Raw genomic sequence first — 18,235 nt, 5'->3', positions numbered from 1 at the left:
AAACAACCCAGCACTGATCCCCAAGGCATTCCACAACTCTCTGGCTTCTCCCACAAAGCCAATGTCTGATCAAATTTACTTTTCATCCTGAATACCTTTTTAACCAGCCTCCCATGTGGAACTTTGCCAAATGGTTTACTAAAGTCCATGTAGACAACATCCACTGCCCTGCCTTCATCCACTTTCCTAGGAACTTCCTCAAAAAGCTGTAAGATTGGAGGGGCATGAACTACCACATATAAAACAACGTTGACTATCCTTAATCAGTCCTTGTCTATCCAAATACTCATATATCCAGTCCCTTAGAATACCTTCCAATAACTTTCCCACTCCTGATGTCAGACTTACTGGCCTATAATTTCCTGGTTTCTGTTTGGAACATTTTTTAAACATCAGAACAGCATTGCCTATCCTCCAATCCTCTGGTACCTCTCCTGTTGCTAAGAATATTTTAAATATTTCTGCTAGAGCCTTGGCAATTTTTGCACTTGCCTCCCATAGGGTCCAAGGAAACACTCTGTCAAACCCTGGAAACGTATCCACCCTGATTTGCTTCAGGGCACCAATCTCCTTCTCTGTACTCTGTACAAGGTCCATGAAGTTGATGCCGCTCTGCCATTTTCCATGCATTTAAGATCTCCCCCATCTGTTTCGGCTCCACACACAGATTACCACTCTGATCTTCCAGAGGACCAATTTTGCCCCTTGCAATCCTTTTGTTCTTAACATACCTGCAGAATCCCTTAGGATTTTCCTTCATTTTGTCTGCTAGGGTAACCTCTTCTTTCTTTTAGCCCACCTGATTTATTTCGTAAGTGCCCTCTTGCATTTCTTAAACTCCAAAGGTACCTCATTTGTTCCTGCCTACTTATACCTGACATGCTTTTCCTTTTTTCTCTGAACCAGAGCCTCAATATCTCTTGAAAACCAAGGTTCCCTACGTTTGTTATCTTTACCTTTTATTCTGACAGGCACATACAAGGTTTGTACTCTCAATATTTTTTGTTTTTGAAGGCCTCCCACTTTCCAAGTACACCTTTGCCAGAAAACGATCCACACTTGCCTGATCATTACTGGCCTTTCTCCAATTTAGAATCTCAACCTGCCCTGTCTCATTCCCTCATAGTAGATCGAGTATCTCACACTCTCTCATTGGGGCTTCTACTGACTGATGAAGGGAACTTTCCTAGACACATTTGACAAACTCTATCCCATCTAGTCCTTTTACTGGGATTCCCAGCCAATACGTGGAAAGTTAAAATCACCTACAATAACAACCTTATGTTTCTTACGACAGTCTGCGATGTTTCTACAAATTTGTTCCTCCAAATCCCTCGGACTGTTGGGTGGTCTGTAATATGGCCCTATTATCATGGTCATACCTTTCCTAGTCCTCATTTCCACCCATAAGCCTCACTAGTTGAGTTCTCCAGTCTGTCCTGACTGAGCACTGCTGTGACATTTTCCTTGAACAGTAAAGCCACCCCTCCCCCTTTAATCCCTCCCTCTCTATCACGTCTAAAGCAATGGAACCCTGGAATATTGAGCTGCCAGTCCTGCCCCTCCTGCAACCAACTCTCACTAGCGGCTACAATATCATAATTTCAGGTGCTGATCCATGCCCTGAGCTCATCCGCTTTTCCTACTATACTTCCTGTATTGAAATATACGCAGCTCAGGACACTAGTCGCACCATGCTCAACCTTTTAACTTCTAACTTTGTCTGAGGTCTTACCAACATCTGCCTCCACAACCTCTCCAATAACTGTCCTGTCACTCTGGTTCCCATCCCCCAGCAACTCTAGTGTGCAGCATTAACAAAACTTCCCACTAGGATATTAGTCCCCCTCCAGTTCAGTGCAAGCCATCCCTTCTGTACAGGTCCCACCTTCCCTGGAAGAGAGCTGAGTGATCCAAAAATCTTATGCCCTCTCCCACACCAACTCCTTAGCCACATATTAAACTGTATAATCTCCCTAGTTCTAACCTCACTAGCATGTGGCACGGGTAGTAATCCTGAGATCACAATGCTGGAGGTCCTGCCCTTTAACTTAGCACCTAACTCCCTGAATTCCCTCTGAAAAACCTTGTCACTTGTCCTACCCATGTCAATGGTACCTATATGGATCATGACCGCTGGCTGTTCACCTTCTCACCTAAGAATGCTAAGGACTCGATCTGAGATATCCCGGACTCTGGCAACTGGGAAGCAACATACCATCCGGGAATCTCATTTTCACTCACAGAACCTCCTGTCTGTTCCCTTAGCTAATGAATCCCCTATCACCACACGTGCCTCTTCTTTCCCTGTTCCATCTGAGTCACAGAGGCAGACTCAGTGCCAATGTCTTAACCACTCTGACTTCCTCTGTTAAGTCATCACCCCACCAGTATCCAAAGTGATATACTTGTTGTTGAGGGGGATGGCCACAGGGGTACTCTGCACTGGCTCCTTAAACCCTTTCCCCTTCCCAACTGTTACCTAGTTTCTTGTGTCTTGACCTGGGGAGTAACTACCTCTCTCTATGTCTTATATATCAGCCTCCCGAATGATCCAAAGTTCATCCAGTTCCGGTTCCAGTTCCAATGCAGATTGTTAGAAGCTGCAACTGGATGCACCTCTCGCAGTTGTAGTCATCAGGGATACTGGACGTCTCCCTGCCTTCCCACATCCCACAAGAGGAGCATTCCACTATCCTGCCTGGCATCTGTTCTAACTGAGCAGATATAAACGTAGGGGACAAGGAAGAAAAAGATAACAAAATTGTTTGCTGCATTAAGGATAAACAGAGAGTACGAGGTGGAGAGTTTCTTAAATGCATCTATTTTAATGCTCGGAGCATTGTAAGAAAGGTGGATGAGCTTAGAGCATGGATTGATACCTGGAAATATGATGTTGTAGCTATTAGTGAAACGTGGTTGCAGGAGGTGAGTGATTGACAACTAAATATTCCAGGATTTCGTTGCTTCAGGTGTGATAGAATAGGAGGGGCAAGGGGGGGAGGTGTTGCATTGCTTGTCAGAGAAAATATTACAGTGGTGCTCTGACAGGATAGATGAGTGGACTCGTCTAGGGAGGCTATTTGGGTGGAATTGAGGAATAGGAAGAGTGTAGTGATGCTTATAGGGGTGTATTATAGACCACCTAATGGGAACCAAGAGCTGGAGGAGCAAATTTGTAAGGAGATAGCAGATATTTGTAGTAAGCACAAGGTTATGATTGTGGGAGAATTTGATTTTCCACACACAGACTGGGAAGCCCATTCTGTAAAAGGGCTGGATGGTTTGGAGTTTGTCAAACGTGTGCAAGATAGTTCTTTGGAGCAATACATAGAGGTACCAACTAGAGAAGGGACAGTGTTGGATCTCCTGTTAGCGAATGAGATAGGGCAGGTGACGAAGGTATGTGTTGGGGAGCACTTCGGGTCTAGTGATCACGATACCATTAGTTTCAATATAATTATGGAGAAGGATAGGACTGGACTCAGGGTTGAGATTTTTGATTGGAAAAAGGCTAACTTTGAGGAGATGCGAAAAGATTTAGAAGGAGTAGATTGGGACAATTTGTTTTATGAGAGGGACGTAATAGAGAAATGGAAGACACTTGAAGGTAAAATATTGAAGGTACAGGATCTTTATGTTCCTGTTAGGTTGAAAGGAAAGGTTAAAAGTTTGAGAGAGCCATGGTTTTCAAGGGATATAGGAAACTTGGTTCGGAAAAAGAGAGGGATCTACAACAAATATAGGCAGCTAGGAGTTAATAAGGTGCTTGAGGAATATAAAGAATGTAAAAAGAATCTTAAGAAAGAAATTAGAAAAGCTAAAAGAAGATACGAGGCTGCTTTGGCAAGTAAGGTGAAAATAAACCCAAAGGGTTTCTACAGTTATATTAATAGCAAAAGGATAGTGAGGGATAAAATTGGTCCCTTGGAGAATCAAAGTGGATGGCTATGTGCGGAGCCAAAAGAGATGGGGGAGATTTTGAACAATTTCTTTTCTTCGGTATTCACTAAGGAGAAGGATATTGAATTGTGTAAGGTAAAGGAAACAAGAAGGGTAGTTATGGAAAGTATGACAATTAAAGAAGAGGAAGTACTGGCACTTTTAATGAATATAAAAGTGGATAAGTCTACGCATCCGGACAAAATATTCCCTATGACCTTGAGGGAAATTAGTGTGGAACTAGCAGGAGCTCTGACAGAAATATTTCAAATGTCATTAGAAACGGGGATGGTGCTGGAGGATTGGCGTATTGCTCATGTTGTTCCATTGTTTAAAAAGGGTTCTAAGAGTAAACCTAGCAATTATCGACCTGTGACTTTGATGTCAGTGGTGGGTAAATTGATGGAAAGTATTCTTAGAGATGGTATATATAATTATCTGGATAGACAGGGTATGATTAGGAACAGTCAACATGGATTTGTGCGTGGAAAGTCATGTTTGACAAATCTTACTGAATTTTTTGATGAGGTTACTAGGAAAGTTGATGAGGGTAAAGTGGTGGATGTTGTCTATATGGACCTTGACAAAGTTCCACACGGAAGGTTAGTTAGGAAGGTTCAATCGTTAGGCATTAATATCGAAGTAGCAAAATGGATTCAGCAGTGGCTGGATGGGAGATGCCAGAGAGTAGTGGTGGATAACTGTGTGTCAGATTGGACGACGGTGTGTAGCAGTGTGCCTCAGGGATCTGTACTGGGTCCAATGTTGTTGGTCATATACATTACTGATCTGGATGATGGGGTGGTAAATTGGATGAGTAAGTATGCAGATGATACTAAGATAGGTGGCGTTGTGGATAATGAAGTAGGTTTTCAAAGCTTGCAGAGAGATTTAGGCCAGTTAGAAGAGTGGACTGAAAGATGGCAGATAGAGTTTGATGCTGAAAAATGTGAGGTGCTACATTTTGGTCGGACTTATCAAAATAGGACATACATGGTAAATGGTAGGGCATTGAAGAATGCTGTAGAACAGAGGGATCTAGGAATAATGGTGCATAGTTCCTTGAAGGTGGAATCTCATGTGGATAGGGTGGTGAAGAAAGCTTTTGGTATGCTGGCCTTTATAAATCAGAGCATTGAGTATAGGAGTTGGGATGTAACGTTGAAATTGTATAGGGCATTGGTAAGGCCAGATTTGGAGTATTGTGTATAGTTATGGTCACCGAATTATAGGAAAAATGTCAATAAAATTGAGAGAGTACAGAGGAGATTTACTAAAAAATGTTGCCTGGGTTTCATCTCCTAAGTTACAGAGAAATGTTGAACAGGTTAGGTCTTTATTCTCTGGAGCGTAGAATGTTGAGGGGGGACTTGATAGAGGTGTTTAAAATTATGAGGGAGATTGATAGAGTTGACATGGATAGGCTTTTTCCATTGAGAATGGGGGAGATTCAAACAAGAGGACATGAGTTGAGAGTTAAAGGTCAAAAGTTTAGGGGTAACATGAAGGGGAACTTCTTTACTCAGAGAATTGTAGCTGTGTAGAACGAGCTTCCAGCAGAAGTGGTTGAGGCAGGTTCGATGTTGTCGTTTGAAGTTAAATTGGGCAACTATATGGACAGGAAAGGAATGGAGGGTTATGGGGTGGGTGCAGGTCGGTTGGACTAGGTGAGAGTAGGAGTTCGGCACGGACTAGAAGGGCAGAGATGGCCTGTTTCTGTGCTATAATTGTTATATGATTATATAAAAAAGGGAAGAAAAAAAATCTTAACCTAGAGCTTTCCTTTCCTTTTGCTTTCTCTCACTGGAGCCTCTCTTCGCTGAAGCCTCGAAGAGCTAAAGCATCAGGCCCAATACTCTGACTCTATCCACTCAGTCAACAGCAGTTGCAGCAATTGTACCAATTCTGACTGGCTGCATCACTGTCTGGTATTGGGTTGGGGTGGTGGGCTACTGCACAAGAATGAACTAAGTTGCAAAAATCTGTAAAATTAGTCAGCTCTGTCATGGTTGCTAGCCTCCCTGGTATCCAAGGCAGCTTGAAGAAGTGATGGCCTAGGAAATCAGCATCCATCATTAAGGATGCCCACCACACAGGTCATTCTCTCTTCTCATTTTACCATTGGCAGGGAGGTAAATAAGCCTGAAGGCGCACACTCAGCGATTCAGGAACAGCTTCTTCCCCTCTGCCATCCAGTTCCTAAAAGGACTTTGAACCCATGATCACAACCACATGACTTTTTTTATTTATTTCTGTTTTTGTACTACTTATTTTAATTTAACTATTTAAATATATATATAATTACCATAATTCAGTTTTTTTCCCTTTTCCCCTGTATTATCATGTACTGCATTGTACTGGTGCCACAGTGTCAACAAATTTCACAACATATGCTGGTGATATTAAACCTGATTCTGATTCTGACAATGGAAAGTTTTATCAAAATATTTAACATGTAAAACTGTTATTCTGAAGCCAAGCATATGTATCAGAAGAGGATAATGGAAGTTATGAGAGTCATTCAAAGTAAGTATAGGATTGATTTCAAAATTCTGCACGTAAACCAGAGACCAATCCATAGCTTAGGATTGTGGATTTGACTGGCTCTCATTTTATTTCAAACCTATGATTAATATTCCTGAAATAACTCAACAAGTGGAATTGAAATTATGATGTAGCTTTATGCGAATGATGTCAAGCAGAACAATCATTCATGCCGGCTAAATCCAAGGCAGGCGGACTGGGAAAACAAACAAATAATTTACATTGGATTTATGAGTAGGACTGTTTTATCTGCAGAATGCAGGCCCTGTGGGAAGTGGATATATCTATCTAGAGACCCTTCTTTCATTTTATGTTCTCCAGAATTTGAATCAAAATCTAATCTCTGAAAAGAAAAAGTGACATTAACTTCCCTCCTATTTTAAACTTGCTTTTTAAATCTTTTTGATTAAATAAATAACTATAGATTCCTTCTTCTTCATATAGTGAGATGATTGTTACTCTTTGTAGTGGACTATATATAGTGATTTCTTATCTTTTCTTCATTAAACTGTAAAACCATAAGAACATAAGACATAGGAACACAATTAGGCTATTTGGCCCATTGAGTCTAATTCCCCATACCATCATGGCTGCTTTATTGTCCCTCTCAACCCCATTCTCCTGCCTTCTCCCCATAACCATTGACACCCTGACTAATCAAAAGCCTATCAACCTCGCTTATAAATATACTGAATAACTTGGCCTCCACAGCCGTCTATGGCTATCAAATTCACCACTCTCTGCCTAAAGAAATTACTCCTCAGTTCTGTTCTAAAGGGACAGCCTTCTGCTATGAGGCTACGGTCTTTGGTCCTAGACTTCCTCTCCACGTCCACTCTATCCTGGCCTGCAAATATTTGATAGATTTCAATAAGAATCCCCTCAGTTTTATTCTATTATTTTTCATTGGTAGGATGTGGACAGTATTTAATGTTCTGTGGAGAGTATTTAATGTCCCACGGAGAGTATTTAATATTCCATGGACAGTATTTAATGTCCTGTGGACAACATTTAATATTCCGTGCAGTGTATTTAATTGCCTGTGGACAGTATTTAATGTCCTGTGGACAATATGTAATGTTCTGTCAAGAGTATTTAATGTTGTGGACAGTATTTAATGTTCTGTGGAGAGTATTTAAATGTTCTGTGGACAGTGTTAATGTCCTGTAGACAGTATTTAATGTACTGTGGACAGTATGTAATGTCCTCTGGAGAGTATCTAATGTCCTGTGGAGAGTATTTAATGTTCTGTGGACTGTATTTACTGATATGTGGATAGTATTTAATGGTCTGTGGAGAGAATTTACTATTCTGTGGAGATTATTTAATGTCCTGTGGTGACTATTTAATGTCCCGTGGAGAGTATTTAATATCCTGTACACAGTATTTAATGTTCTGTGGACAGTCTTTGATGTCCTGTGGAGAGTATTTAATGTTCTGAGGATTGTCTTTAATGTTGAGGACCGTATTTAATGTTCTATGGAGAGTATTTGATGTCCTATGGAGAGTATTTAATGTTCTGAGGAGAGTATTTGATGTCCTATGGAGAGTATTTAATGCCCCTGGACAATATTTAATGTCTTGTGGACAGTATGTAATGTCCTATGCTCAGTATTTAATTTTCTGTGGGCAGTATTTAATTTCCTTTGGACCGTATTTAATGTCCTGTGGAGTGTATTTAATGCTCTGTGGGGAGCATTTAATGTCCTGTGGACAGTATTTAATGTTCTGCGCAGAGTATTTTATGTTCTGTGGAGAGTATTTAATGTCCGGTAGACAGTATCCAATGTTCTGAAGGCAGTATTTAATGTGCTCTGGAGAGTACTTAATGCTATGTCGAAAGTATTTAATGTGCTGCGGAGAGTATTTAATGTCCTGTGGACTGTACTTAATGTTCTGTGGAGAGTATTTAATGTCATGTCGATGGTATTTAATGTGCTGTGGAGAGTATTTAATGTCCTGTGGACTGTACTTAATGTTCTATGGAGAGTATTTAATGTTCTTTGGAGAGTATTTAATGTCCTGTGGACAGTATTTAGTGTGCTGTGGAGCGTATTTAATGTCCCATGGACCATATTTAATGTCCTCTGGAGAGTATTTCATATTCTGTGGAGAGTATTTCATGTCATGTCGACAGTATTTAATGCTTCTGCTTCTGCTTGGTACTGCGTTAGCACGGCGGGATGGCTGTTATGATGCGCAGTCAGTGTGAACGGCGTGGGAGTTAAATTGTAAAATAAGCTTTTTTGACTAGATCCCCTAAATCGATTTGATTGAGTCTATCTTCAAAAATATTAATGTCAGAAATACTATGCAGGTCTGGCGGCAAAAGATTCCACTCTCATGTTGATCTTGGATAGACGGAGTACTGGTAGCAAATCTTATTGAATGAAGAAGTTTCCAATATGCGAGATCCAGTTTGCTGTCGAGTGGAACTGACCCTGTGATGAATTTGGATGTTTGATGGAGTGATGTTGTGAACTTCTTTGAAAATGAAAATTCACCGTAGTTTAATACGTTGGTTTTCAAGTGGTTCCCATTGAAGGTTAGAGAGCATGTTGGTGACACTGGATTTCCTGCTGTAATCGTTTAATACAAAACGAGCAACACGGCGTTGGATTTTTTCGATGGACTTCTTATTGTTAGCTTGATGGGGATCCCATATGGCCATGCAATACTCAAGCTTTGGACGGACGAGTGTCTTGTATGCCATGTCCTTGACAGATTTACTACGTGAGTGGAGGTTTCCTCTCCGAGTACGCAGCATTTTATTTGTTTTAGCTGTAATCTGATTGATGTAGGATGCTGGACAGTATTTAATGTCTTGTGGACAGTACTTAATGTTCTGCAGACAGTATTTAAAGTTCTGTGGACTGTATTTAATGTTTTGTGGTGAGTATTTCGTATTTTGCCTGACGCCGGCCCCCTAGGTCTGAGTCAACATAGTAGTAGTAGTATTTCATATCCCATGAAGATTATTTAATGTCCCATGGACAGTATGTAATGGCCTGTGGAGAGTGTTTAATGTTCTGAAGACAATATGTAACGTTCTGTGGTGGGTATTTACTGTCCTGTGGATAGTATTTAATTTTGTGAACAGTATTTAATGTTCTTTGGAGATTATTGAATGTCCTATGGACACTATTTATGTCCCGTGGAGAGTACTTAATGTCCTATGGACAGTATTTAATCTTCAGTAGAGAGTATTTCATGTTCTGTGGACAGTATTCAATTTCCTGTGGAAAGTATGTAATGTCCTGTTGACAATATTTAATGTCCTTTGGAGAGTATTTATTATTCTGTGAACAGCATTTAATGTCCTGTGGAGAGTATTTAATATTTTGTGGACAATATTTATTGTCCTATGGAGAGCATTTGATGTTCTGTGGAGAGAATTTCAAAATCTATTGACAGTATTTAATGTCCTGTGGGCAGTATTTGATGTTCTGTAGACAGTATTTACTGTCCTATGGACAGTAATTAATGTTCTGGGGTGAGTATTGAATATCCTGTGGAGAGTATTTAATGTCCCATGGACAGTATGTAATATCCTCTGGACAGTATTTAAAGTTCTGTGGATAGTACGTAATGTTCTGTTGAGAGTACTTAATGTTTTGCGGAGAGTATGTAATGTTTTATGGAGAGCATTTATTGTTCTCTACGGAGTTTTTAATGTTCCTGTAGACAGTACAGGAAAATATTTAATGTCCTGTGTAGAGTATTTAATGTTTAGTAAAGAGTATTTAATGTTGTGTGGAGAGCATTCAATGTCCTGTGGACAGTATTTAATGTCCTGTGGAGAGTACTTATTGCTCTGTGGACAGTATTTAAAGTCCCGTGGACAGTATTTAAATATATGGACCGTATTTTATGTTCTGTGGACACTATTTTATGTTGCGGACAGTATTTAATGCTCTGTGGACAGTATGTATTGGTCTGTGGACAGTATGTATTGGTCTGTGGGAAATATTTAATGTTCTGTGGAGAGTATGTAACGCCCTGTCGAGAGTATTTAATGTCCTATCGACAGTGCTTAGTGTCCTGTGGACAGTATTTAATGTTCTTTGGAGAGTATTTAATTTTCTGTAGACAGTATTTAATTTCATATGGTCAGTATTTAATTTCATATGGTCAGTATTTAATGTAGTGTGGACAGTATTTTATGTCCTGTGGAGAAAATTTAATGCTCTGTGGAGAGTAGTTATTGTTCTCTGCAGAGTTTTCAATGTTCCTGTGGGCAGTATTGAATGTCTTCTGGACAGTAATTAATGTTGTGGACTGTATTTAATGTTTAATGCAGAGTATTTAATGTACTGTGGAGAGTAGGTAATATTCCATGGAGGGTACTTAATGTTCTGTGGTGAGTATTTAATGTCATGTGGACTGTATTTAATGTCTTGTGGATGTTATAAGGGGGCATTGGGAGCAGACCCAAATGTAAGACACAGACACTGAAGTACTAGGAACAGGACTAGGTTTATCGAGATAGTAAGGTGAGTCAGGAAGAAACAACTCTGGACATTGACACAGGCCCTGGACGAGACTAGGATTCAGGGTCTGGGCTAGGACTTGGACTAGAAACATGGGACCCGGACGTGGAACTAGGAACGAGGAGCCTGGACTAGGAACACAGAACTCTGGAACCAGAGCCTGGACAAGGACCCGGAACCTGGGTCTTGGTTGTGACTCGGAAACTGGGTCTTGACTCGGAACCTGAACCCGGGTCTAGGCTAGGACTCGGGACTAGGACCTTGGCAAGGACAGGATGTGGCTACAGGACAGGATAAGGTGCCCCAGCACCGGGATGGGTGAGGAACTCCTGGGCTGGGCGAGGCACCGGAACTAGATGAGCACACGAAACTCAGATTTCGATAGGGCTGGAACACGGCGCTTGGAACTTGGAACACAGGAACACTGAGCCTTGGATGTGGACTGGATGCTCAGAGCCTTGGACGTGGACTGGACAAGGTACTCCAGGACAGGACATGACTCTTGGACTAGGTTTGGCTCGGCGCTTGGACTCGGCTTGGATAGGCTCTTGGGTACGGAGCCAGGACTCCTCCTTGGAGCGCAGGGCTGGGATGCTTTCACAGGGCCGGGATGCTTTCTAGGATGCAGGGCCAGGATGCTTTGTAGAACGCAGGGCCGGGATAACTGCTGAGGACACTTGCCGAGGTAAACTGCAGGGCCAAGACTCTTCTTTGACACGGACACTAAACACGGGGACACAAAGAGATAGTTCCAAACTCAATGATAGATAGTTCCTTATCTTGGCACGGCAAGGCTCCAGTCTCATGCCGGCTGTTGAACTTGACGGGGATGCTGGCAAGGATTCAGAAGGAAGGGGAAGGGAACAGCCCAGCAGGGAATCCTTGGTTTGAGAGGTATTTATGTGCCAGCCCAAAACGAGAATCAGGTGCCTCGATTAAGGCACCCAATGGAAGAAGGGAAAACAGAAAAACCCAGAATAAGGAATTGACGGACCGGACCGTGAACCGGCATGCGGATTTCATGGGCCGGACCATGACAGTGGAGAGTATTTAATATTCTGTGGACAGTATTTAGTGTCCTATGGAGAATATTTAATGTTCTGTATTTAATGTCCTATGGACAGTATTTAATGTCCTGACAGTAAATACTCAGAGATAAGGCGGTGATAAGAAACACCTGTGGGGAGTTTGAACAATGGTTGCAAGAGGTTGACAGGACTGGCCTTCCAGGGCGGTTTAAGGCATGGATTTACCAGCATGGTACACTACCAAGAATCCTCTGGCCACTGCTTCTCTATTAGTTTCCAATTTCCACCGTTGCTGAATTAGAGAAGGTACTCAGCCGGTTCCTGCGAAGATGTCTGGGTTTACCAAGGAACATCAGCAGCATCACTCTGTACAGGAATAACTGCAAACTGAGGCTCCCCCTGAAATCCATCGAGGAGGAGTTCAAGGTTTTGCGAGCAAGAGAGTTGCTGCAGTTCCGGGAATCTTCAGATCCAGAGGTTGCCGGAGCAAGAATGGCAGTGAGAACTGGAAGAAAGTTGAGAGCAGAAGCTACAGTTGAAGAAGCTGAGGTGCGACAAGGGAAGAGTTGGACTTGGAAGCCTTGAAGTCCCCCATTTTGACAAAGTACAAGGGAAAGAGCGACGAGAAATGGTCCAGAATGAAGTAATGGCAGCTGTGGAGGAGGAGAGGACCAGCAGAGCAGTGGCAATGAAACAGCAAGGAGCCTGGACCAAATGGGAGCAGGTGATCGAGCGAAAGATCATGTGGAACGACCGCTGGAAAGTGGATCCACACTGCATCAAGTTCCATATCCAGGCTGTTTATGACGTCCTTCCTAGACCATCCAATCTGCACTGCTGGGGCCTTGCAGAACAACCAGCTTGCCCCCTCTGTGAGAAGACTGGTACGCTGGAGCATATTCTGAGCTGCTGCCCCAGAGCTCTTGCCGATGGCCGTTATCGGTGGCGGCATGACCAGGTCTCCAGACAATTGCTGAGACAACCCGCAGCACCCTTAACATCTGCTGGAAAACAAGTCAAGAATACCATCTGCTTTGTCAAAGAGGCAGAAAAATTAGATTAGATTATGAGGACATGCAGTCCTCTTTTATTGTCACTTAGTAATGCATGCATTAAGAAATGATACAATATTCCTCCGGTGTGATATCACAAAAACACAGGACAGACCAAGACTGAAAAACTAACAAAAACCACATAATTATGACTTATAGTTACAACAGTGCAACAATACCATAACTTGATGAAGAACAGGCCATGGGCACAGTAAAAAAGTTCCAAGTCTCTCGAAAGTCTCCCTGCCATGCCCGACCATAGTCCGACTCTGAGTTGTCTGAAAACTTTGAGCTCCGAACAGCCCTCCGACACCGAGTACCGAGCACCATCTCTGCTGAACGCTTCGACCCCAGCTTTGGTCGGCAGCAGCAGGCAAAGACGGGGATCTTGGGGTCTTCCCTCCGGAGATTCTTGATCGCACAGTAGCAGAAGCAGCGAACCGGGCATTTCAGAAGTTTCTCCAGATGTTCCTCTGTGCTTCTCACATCTGTCTCCATCAAATCAGAATTGTGCACGACATCCTACTTACAAATACGATATCATTTCACCGGAGAGCTGTGCGCACTGCGTTGCACAGCCATCTTCTCCTCCCGCCAACAGACCAACAGAACCGGGTTGCTCTTCACTGCGCAGGACTGGAAGCTAAAAGCAGACCTGGGAAAACAGCTGCAGTTTCCTCCCCACATCACAGAGACTACATTGCGGCCTGACATTGTGTTGTGGTCCGACTCATCGAAGCACGTTCTTACGCTCGAGCTTACTGTGCTATGGGAAGAACATATGGAGGAGGCCGACGAGCGGAAAAGAGCCAAGTATGACGATCTGAAGAACAACTGCCAAAGAAGAGGCTGGAGAGCAAAGTGTTGGCTGGTGGAGGTCAGGTGTCGTGGCTTTGCAGGCCAGTTGCTCTGCAAAGTATACACTGCACTTGGAATCACGGGAGAGGGAAGAAGGAGAGCCATTTCTACCACCAGAGATACAGCAGAGAAAGCGTCAAGGTGGCACTGGATAAAGAGGGCAGATCCTTGGGCTGAGGCTGGGGCACAGGCCGGGTCACCTGGGAAAGGGTGTATGACATTGAAAGACCCGAAATACCTGATGACCCCAGGTACCATCACTGATGACGTGCCCTAGCTTAGCATCATGCAGATGTTTCTGTAAGAAGAAATAAGTCCTGTGGAGAGTATTTAATGTTCTGTAGACAGTATTTAAAGTCCTGCGGAGTGTATTTAATGTTCAGTAGAGAGTATTTAATGTGATTTGGACAGTATTTAATGTTCTGTGGACAGTATTTAATATCCTGTGGAGAGTATTTAATGTCCTGCGGAGCATATTTAATGTTCCGTAGGGAGTATTTAATGTTCTGTGGACAGTACTCAATGTCCTGTGGACAGTACTGAATGTCTTGTGGAGAGTATTTAATGTTGTGGACAGAATTCAATGTCTTGTAGACAGTACCTGATGTTCTATGGAGAATATTTAATGTTCTCTGGACAGTATTTAATGTTATGTGTAGTGTATGTAATGCTCTTTGGATAGTATTTAATATCCTGTGGACAGTATTTAATGTTGTGGACAGTATTTAATAACCTGTGGAGAGTATTTGATGTTCTGTAGACAGTATCTGATGTTCTATGTAGAGTATTTAAGGTCCTATGGACCGTATTTACTGTCCTGTGGAGCGTATTTAATGTTCAGTAGAGAGTATTTAGTGTTCTGAGGACAGTATTCAATGTCCTGTGGACAGTACGTAATGTCCTGTTGACAGTATTTAATGTCCTATGGACAGTATTTATTGCTCTGTGGACAGTATTTAATGCCCTGTGGAGAGTATTTAATATTCTGTGTACAGTATGTAATGTCCCATGGACAGTATTTAATGTCCTCTAGAGAGTATTTCATGTTGTGTGGTGAGTATTTCATGTAGGGTACAGTATTAAATGTTCTGTTAAGAGTATTTATTGTTCTCTGGACAGTATTTAATGATGTGGAAAGTATTTAATGTCCTGTGGACAGTATATGATGTTCTATGGAGATTATTAATGTCCTGTGGACAGTAGTTAATGTTCTGTGGACAGTATTTAATATTCTCTTAATGATCTTGTAGTCAGGTATCCTCTTGGAAAGAGTAATCATAGTATGATTGAATTTTGCATTCAGTTGGAGGATGAAACAATTAGATCTAAAACTAGTGTATTATGCTTGAACAAGGGAGACTATAGCGGGATGAGGAAGGAGTTGGCTAATGTGGATTGGGAGCACAGGCTATTTGGTAGGACAGTTGAGGAACAGTGGAATACTTTCAAAGAGATTTTTCACAGTGCTCAACAGAAGTATATTCCAGTGATAAGTAAGGATAGTAAGTGTGTGGAGAGCCAGCCTTGGATATCTAAGGAAATAAAAGATAGTATTAAATTAAAAGATCATGTGTACAAAGTCGCAAAGAGTAGTGAGAGACTGGAGGATTGGGAAAACTTTGAAAAGCAACAGAGAACAACTAAACAAGAAATAAGAAAAGGAAAGATAGAGTATGAAAGTAAATTAGCACAAAATATAAAAGCAGATAGCAAAAGTTTTTATAAATATATAAAGCGGAAGAGGGTGCCTAAAGTCAACGTAGGTCCCTTGGAAGACGAGAAGGGGAAATTGATATTGGGTGATAAAGAAATGGCTGAGGCATTGAACCACTATTTTGTGTCGGTCTTCATGGTGGAGGACACATCTAATATGCCAAAGAAGGATGTTATGGACGAAATGGGAGGTGAGGAACTCGATAAAATCACTGTCACTAAAGATATAGTGATGAGCCAACTAGATGGCCTGAAGGTAGATAAGTCCCCTGGTCCTGATGGGATGCATCTCAGGGTGCTGAAGGAATTGGCGGAGACTATAGTAGACGCATTGGTAATCATTTATCAAAACTTTCTAGACTTTGGGCAGGTCCCAGCGGATTTGAAGACATCAAATGTCATGCCACTATTTAATAAAGGATATAGGCAAAAGGCGGGCAACTATAGGCCAGTTAGCTTAACATCTGTAGTCGGGAAAATGCTTGAAGCTGTCATTAAGGAAGAAATAGCGAAACATTCAGAAAGGAGTGGTTCCATTAGACAAACGCAGCATGGATTCAGAAAGGGCAGGTCCTATTTGACAAACCTACTGGAGTTCTTTGAGGATATAATGAGTGTAATGGATAGAAGGGAACAGGTGGATGTCGTACACTTGGATTTCCAGAAGGCGTTCGATAAGGTGCCACACAAGAGACTTATAAGATACAGATGCATGGAGTCGGAGGAAGTGTATTGGCATGGATAGTGGATTGGTTAACCAATAGAAGGCAGAGAGTTGGTATAAATGGGTGTTCCTCCGGCTGGCAGTCAGTGGTGAGTGGGGTGCCTGCAGCTGTTTACCATTTACATTGATGATTTGGAAGAGGGGACTGAGTGTAGCATCACAAAATTTGCTGCTGACACGAAACTGAGTGGAAAAGCAAATTGTACAGAGGATGTGGAGAGTCTGCAGAGGGATACAGATAGGTTAAGTGAGTGGGCCAACCTGGCAGATGTAATACAACGTTGGTAAATGCGAGATCATCCACTTTGGAAGGAATAATAGAAGAGCAGATTATTATTTAAATGGTGAAAGATTGCAGCATGCTGTTGTGCAGAGGGACTTGGGAGTGCTTGTTCATGAATTGCAAAAAGTTGGTTTGCAGGTACAACAGGTTATTAAGAAGGCAAATGGACTGTTGGCCTTCATTGCTAGAGGGATTGAATTCAAGAGCAAGGAGGTCATGCTGCAACTATACAGGGTATTGGTGAGGCCGCACCTGGAGTACTGTGTGCAGTTCTGGTCTCCATACTTGAGGAAGGATATGCTGGCTTTGGAGGCAGTGCAGAGGAGGTTCACCAGTTTGATTCCAGGGAAGAAGGTGTTAACCTATGAGGGGAGATTGAGTTGCATGGGACTATTCTCTCTGGAGTTCAGAAGAACGAGAGGAGATCTTATAGAAACATACAAAATTTTGAAAGGGATAGATAAGATAGAAGTAGGAAAATTGTTTCCATTGGTAGGTGAGACTAGAACGAGGGGACATTACCTCAAGATTCAGGGGAGAAGATTTAGGACGGAGATGAGGAGAAATTGTTTTTCCAGAACCAAATTTAGGTTTATTTTCCGTAACATTAGTCGTGAAACTTGTTGTTTTGTGGCACCAATACAGTGCAGATATGACAAATTACTTATAAATAAATAACGCCAAAGAGGGATTGTGAGCTGGTGTTCATAGGTTCTCGGACTGTTGAGAAATCTGATGGCAGAGTGGAAGATGCTGTTCCTGTCTCATCTGCAAGTGTTGAGTACGGATTTGTTAATGGAAGGTAAACAAAGATTAGGAATAAACATGGTTGGGAAACTATGGGTAATTGTTGTGCTGTAGGGATTAGTGCTGTATGCAGCTTTTCAAATCTCCACCAGTAATTTGGATGAAGGACAGTTATGTAAGGAGATATAAGGTTGGTACATCCATAGAGAATGAGAGGGGATCAGATTGAAATATGCATAATCCTGGCCTGGCTGCCGCAAACACATTTAAGGGAAGTCAAGTCCCATAAACTGAAATTCATAGAACCCAAAGTCAGTGTCAGATTCTCAGGCAAGAGCTTTAGGCCTGACATAAGGACACATTTCTTCACTCAGAGGGTAGTGAACCAATGGAATTCATTACTCTAAAGGCTGCAGAGTCAATTCACTGAAGACCTTTCAGGAGAAGGATGAACGTCTAACCCCATCAAGGTGGATGGTAAGACAGCAGGAATCGGATGATCCATGTTCATCTGTTAAAAAGGCAGAAAGCTTCACTCCTGCTGTTAGGAAAGGCACTGGTGTTCAGAAAGATCGAAGTGCCCTTATTCATGGATCATTAAAAGTGAACATGAAGATACACCAAGCAATTAGGAAGGGAAATGATGCTTTGTAAGAGGACTTGTGTACAAGTAGAACTCGTTTATTGTCATATTGACAAGTGCATTTAAGCACAACTACAATGAAAATCTTACTTGCATCTGTATCATAGGAATGTAACATTATATCAGCTGCATTCACAAGGAGAACATGGATTATACACAACATTCACAAGAATGAACATAACACACAAAATGTTTGAGGAACACAGCAGGC

The sequence above is a fragment of the Mobula hypostoma genome, chromosome 9 (assembly GCF_963921235.1).
Source record: "Mobula hypostoma chromosome 9, sMobHyp1.1, whole genome shotgun sequence".
NCBI lineage: Eukaryota > Metazoa > Chordata > Chondrichthyes > Myliobatiformes > Myliobatidae > Mobula > Mobula hypostoma.
The sequence above is the reverse complement of the archived record's forward strand: the minus strand, read 5'-3'. Positions refer to the sequence as shown.